This window comes from Mus caroli, unplaced genomic scaffold (assembly GCF_978045245.1).
Source record: "Mus caroli unplaced genomic scaffold, Mus_caroli_1 scaffold_5, whole genome shotgun sequence".
NCBI classification, from domain to species: Eukaryota; Metazoa; Chordata; class Mammalia; order Rodentia; family Muridae; genus Mus; species Mus caroli.
The window spans coordinates 76386364-76392546 of NW_028227260.1; the positions used below are offsets into that span (position 1 = coordinate 76386364).

Below are 6183 nucleotides of genomic sequence, written 5' to 3' on the forward strand. Positions count from 1 at the left end.
GCATATAATCTATAAAATCTTCCCATTAATGTTAATTCTTCTCTAGATTACTCAAGACACAAATCATAATATACATCTTATGTAAATAATTGTTATTCTATATTTTTTTGTTTTTTGTTTTTGTTTTTTTATTAGGTATTTTCTTCATTTACATTTCCAGTGCTATCCCACAAGTCCCCCATACCCTCCACCCCCACTCCCCTACCCACCCACTCCTACTTCTTGGCCCTGGCGTTCCCCTGTACTGAGGCATGTAAAGTTTGCAAGACCAATGGGCCTCTCTTTCCATTGATGGCCGACTAGGCCATCTTCTGATATATATGCAGCTAGAGACACAAGCTCCGGGGGTACTGGTTGATTCATATTGTTGTTCCACCTATAGGGTTGCAGACCTCTTTAGCTCCTTGGGTGCTTTCTCTAGCTCCTCCATTGGGGGCCTTGTGATCCATCCAATAGCTGACTGTGAGCATCCACTTGTTATTCTCTATTTTTAAGGATTTTCTTGAATATTTTATTTCAGAGAGGAGACTGTGAAGGGGAACAACATGTGAAATGTAAATAAAGTAATTAATAAAAGTAAGATAAAATAAGAATAAATTAAAATGAATATTTTTATTTTATATACATGAGTAAAATTTTTATTTTACAGGCATGAGTGTTTTGCCTTTATGTTTGTATGTGTACGATGTGTTTGCCTGATACTTGTGGAGGTCAGAAGAGGTTATGAGAGTTCCTGGAACTAGAGTTACAGGTATAAGCTGACATGTAGGCATGAAGAACCAAACCCCAGTCCTATGTAAGAGCAGTAAGGATGCTTTTACCAACTGAGACATCTCTGTAGACTCATTTTACTTGTATGTTTTCAATCTGTGATTGGTTGAATTTGTAGGCTCTTTAGATGATGAAACAATAGAAACAGCTGGGTAATTTTGTATCAGTTGCTCTCTAAAGAAATCGTTTAGGATATTGTCTTCATTTCTTTCCCCTTTGCTGTGATAAAATACACTGACAAAAGAAAATGAAAGGAAAAGGGATTTATTTTGTCTCAGAGTTCAAAGTACAGTTGATCACTGCACACATTATTTCTAGGTGATTTTTTTCTGAAATATTTCCATATTAGAGGAACAAGAACTCAAGGCAGTTACTCACTTACACCCATAGTCAATAATCAGAGAACAATAAATGCTTGTGTTTAGCCAACTTTATTTTTATATTGTACAGAATCCCCCCTCAATTAGCTCAGTCAAAATAATAGCCCATGCCATGCACAGAGGTCCATCTTCCAAATGATTCTATGTCTCATCAAGTTGATAACTGAGATTCAGCATCATATATAGAGAGCTATTTTCTGTAAACAGTAATGTCCTTTTAAAAACACACATAATTATGGGTAGGTGGTGCACATCTGTAATTCCAGCACTTAGAAGGCAGAGGGAAATTGACTTCTGTGAGTTCAAGGATAGCCTGATCTAAAAACAAGTTCCAGGCCAGCCAATGATACACAGTGAGACCCTGCTGATACATTTCCAACACTACCTCTGATTTTTTTCTTATCCATGTCTTCTTACATGGCAAACTTTTCTAAAGTATCAGGCATTTTATATTAACTATATAACATTGAAAGAACATATAGATATCAATATTAATAAAATGCATAGGTCAATCAAAAGCTCCATGGCTTTTTCACTAAATGTTTATATTTAGAATAGTATATTATCTACCATGATTTTTCTTTATCATGACTTCTCAATAAATTCACAAAGAGTAGACTGATTATATATCAGCAAGAATGAGTCTTCGCTCTCGCCTCCCCCGCTCGGGGGGGGGGGGTTCTCCCATCCCGAAGCGCTTCGGCTATTTCCGGCTCTCCGGGCCTTCCCTAGCCCCACCCCCACGACCACCCTTGGTCCTTTAGAGAAGATGGTGAGTTGGAAGAAGGTGAACTGGAAGACGACGGGGCTGAGGAGGTCCAGGATCACCCTGCAGGGCAAGAGAGGAGTCGGAAAGAGAAGAGGGAGAAGCACCACAGCGACTCTGACGAGGAGAAGTCTCACAGGAGGCTGAAGCGGAAGTGGAAGAAGGAGCGGGAGAAGGAAAAGAGGCGGTCGAAGAAAAGGCGGAAATCTAAGCACAAACGCCATGCTTCCTCCAGCGATGACTTCTCGGACTTCTCAGATGACTCAGATTTCAGCCCCAGTGAGAAGAGTCACCGCAAGTACCGGGACTATAGTCCCCCATATGCACCATCCCACAAGCAGTACTCCTCGTCACACAACCCACCCCTGCCCAAGAAGCCCTACTCCAAGATGGATAGCAAGGGCTACAGCATGTACGAGGACTACGAGAATGAGCAGTATGGGGAGTATGAGGGGGATGAAGAGGAGGACATGGGTAAGGAAGACTATGACGACTTCACCAAAGAACTGAACCAGTACCGGCGTGCCAAGGAGGGTGGCAGCCGGGGCAGAGGTAGCCGAGGCCGAGGCAGGGGCTACAGGGGCCGTGGGAGTCGAGGAGGATCTCGAGGCCGAGGCATGGGCAGAGGCAGCAGAGGCCGAGGCAGAGGCTCCATGGGAGAGCACCCAGAGGACGAAGAGGACTTGTATGAAGAGGAGATAGAGTATGGAGAAAGTGAGGAGCCCATGGGAGACGATGATTACGATGACTATTCCAAGGAGCTGAACCAGTACCGCAGGTCCAAGGACAGCCGAGGTCGAGGGTTAAGTCGAGGCCGAGGCTGTGGTTCCCGAGGAGGCCGAGGGAAGGGGATGGGCCGGGGCAGAGGTCGAGGCGGCAGAGGTGGAATGAGCAAGGGCGGGATGAATGATGACGAGGACTTCTAAGATGATGACATGGGTGACGGTGGTGGGGGAAGCTACCGGCAGAGTGATCATGACAAGCCCCACCAGCAGTCTGACAAGAAAGGCAAAGTCATCTGCAAATACTTTGTGGAGGGACGATGCACTTGGGGAGACCACTGCAATTTTAGTCACGACATTGAGCTACCGAAGAAGCGAGAGTTGTGCAAATTTTACATCACGGGGTTCTGTGCTCGTGCTGAGAACTGCCCCTACATGCATGGTGACTTTCCATGTAAGTTATACCACACCACTGGGAACTGCATCAATGGTGACGACTGCATGTTCTCCCATGACCCGCTGATGGAAGAGACACGAGAGCTCCTAGATAAGATGTTGGCTGATGATGCAGAAGCAGGCGCTGAGGATGAGAAGGAGGTAGAGGAGCTGAAGAAGCAGGGCATCAACCCTTTGCCCAAGCCACCTCCTGGTGTAGGGCTCCTGCCTACTCCTCCACGGCCCCCTGGTCCTCCAGCCCCCACCTCTCCTAATGGCAGGCCCATGCAAGGTGGCCCTCCTCCACCACCACCACCTCCTCCACCACCTCCTGGACCTCCTCAGATGTCCCTGCCAACACATGAGCCACTGTCTCCACAACAGCTACAGCAGGACATGTACAACAAGAAGATCCCCTCTTTGTTTGAGATTGTGGTGCGGCCCACAGGGCAGCTAGCTGAGAAGCTGGGCGTGAGGCTCCCTGGACCTGGTGGACCCTCGGGGCCAATGGGTCCTGGCCCCAACATGGGACCCCCAGGGCCAATGGGGGGACCCATGCATCCTGACATGCACCCTGACATGCACCCTGACATGCACCCGGACATGCACCCCGACATGCACCCCGACATGCACCCTGACATGCATCCTGACATGCCAATGGGTCCTGGCATGAACCCTGGCCCTCCCATGGGTCCTAGTGGCCCCCCAATGATGCCCTATGGTCCTGGAGACTCCCCACATTCTGGAATGATGCCTCCTATCCCGCCAGCCCAGAACTTCTATGAGAACTTCTACCCGCAGCAAGAGGGCATGGAAATGGAGCCGGGTCTTGTTGGAGATGCAGGTGACACTGGAAACTGGTACTCGAGTGACAAGGATGAAGGGGGAAGCAGTGTCACATCCATCCTCAAGACCTTGAGGCAACAGACGTCAAGCCGACCCCAGGCTTCAGTCGGGGAACCGAGCAGCAGTGGGCTGGGGGATCCCCGTCTCCAGAAGGGACACCCCACAGGAAGCCGGCTGTCTGACCCTCGCCTCAGCCGGGACCCCAGACTCAGCCGCCATGCAGAGACTTCAGGAGGGTCTAGCCCAGGGGACTTGGGGCCTTCTGACCCTCGGTTGGCTCGTGCTCTGCCCACCTCCAAGGCTGAAGGCAGCCTTCATTCCAGCCCTGCAGGCCCTAGCAGTTCAAAAGGTCAGCCCCCTGCAGAAGAGGAGGAAGGGGAGAGAGCCTTGCGTGAAAAGGCGGTGAACATTCCCCTGGACCCTCTGCCTGGACACCCACTACAGGACCCTCGCTCTCAGCTGCAACAGTTCAGCCACATCAAGAAGGATGTAACCCTGAGCAAGCCGAGCTTTGCTCGAACAGTGCTCTGGAACCCTGAAGACCTGATCCCCCTGCCCATCCCCAAGCAGGACGTGCCCCCAGTGCCCGCTGCCCTGCAGTCCCTACCTGCTCTAGATCCTAGGCTACACCGTTCCACACCCTCTGGGCCTCCAAACACCCAGCAGCGTCCAGGCTCCACAGATCCCAGCACCTCTGGCTCTAACCTACCTGACTTTGAACTCCTCTCTCGAATCCTCAAGACTGTCAATGTCAATACCCCTGGTCAGAGTGAAAAACCCGGTGATCCTAGGGTGCGGAAGACCCCTACTGACCCCGGATTACAGAAGCCAGCAGATCCTGTAGCAGCCTCCCGTGCAGCCAAGCCCTGTCCCACCGAAGCATCGCCTCCTGCTGCCAGCCCAAGTGGGGATTCATCCCCACCGGCCACGGCTCCCTATGACCCCCGAGTGCTGGCTGCTGGTGGCTTGGGCCAGGGCAGCAGCAGCGGGCAGAGCAGTGTGCTGAGTGGTATCAGCCTATATGACCCAAGGACTCCCAATGCAGGTGGCAAAACTGCAGAGCCAGCTTCTGACACAAGTGCTCAGCCCAAGGGTCCTGAGGGTAATGGCAAGGGCTCAGCCTCCAAGGCAAAAGAGCCTCTGTTTGTCTGAAAGTCTGCCCTGGAGCAGCCAGAGACAGGGAAGGCCAGCACAGATGGGGCCACAGCCACGGACAGATACAATAGCTACAACCGGCCCAGGCCCAAGGCCACAGCAGCCCCCACTGCTGCCTCATCCACCCCGCCCCCTGAGGGGGCCACACCCCAGCCTGGGGTACACAACCTGCCAGTGCCCACTCTCTTTGGGACTGTAAAGCCGGCCCCCAAAACAGGCACAGGGAGCCCATTTGCTGGCAACAGCCCTGCCCGTGAGGGTGAGCAGGATGCAGGGTCCCTGAAGGACGTTTTTAAAGGCTTTGACCCCACAGCCTCCCCCTTCTGCCAGTAGTGTCACTGGGGGGGCCAGTGCTCCCTCCACTCCACCACCCTCCCAGGGTGACATTTAAGGGCAGCAACCAGAGTTACAGGCGGGAGGTGGGGCAGGTGGGCAGGGTGTTCTTTCTTCACATTTTTCTTCCCTTTTTTCCCCTTTTTAAAATAGTACTTTCTTTGAGTCATAAATTGTATCTAACCATCTTGGGTTCTGGTCAGTGCTGCAGGCTCCTGGGCTCCCCTCTGCCCAGTGAGCAACTTATACCCTGCACTGGATAGTGGCAAGTACCCAGCCTGGGACTTCCCTGGAACTGAGGGAAGCATAGCTGTCTGGGAAAGCACTGAAGGCCACTCACCCTGTGCTGCTGGAAGTTTGACAGAACCACATCACATCGTGGAGAAGCTGGTGCAGGAGTTCCTAGAGCCCCAGGGTCAACTGTCCTCTCTCTAGCATGCAGCCTGTGACAGCTTGCTTCAGGACAAAGCAACAGTGAAGTGAGAAAATGCACTGGGGAGGCAGAGGCAGGCGGATTTCTGAGTTCGAGGCCAGCCTGGTCTACAAAGTGAGTTCCAGGACAGCCAGGGCTATACAGAGAAACCCTGTCTCGAAAAAACCAAAAAAAAAAAAAAAAAAAAAAAAAAAAAAAAAAAAAAAAAAAAAAAAAGAGAAAATGTCAACAGGAGAGAAAGGGCCCGGCAACCCTCAGGCCCTAACCTGCTTGAGCCTGTGCATCCCACATCCTCCGTCCGTCTGTCCGTCCAGGGTTTGTCCTGAAAGTGACACCCTCTGG

General features: G+C 51.2%; 1 pseudogene; it reads left to right on the plus strand.

Annotated features, from left to right (window-relative positions):
* Positions 1–685: 685 nt before the first annotated feature.
* LOC147004641 (zinc finger CCCH domain-containing protein 4 pseudogene) lies at positions 686–5886 on the plus strand (annotated as a pseudogene).
* Positions 5887–6183: the final 297 nt, after the last annotated feature.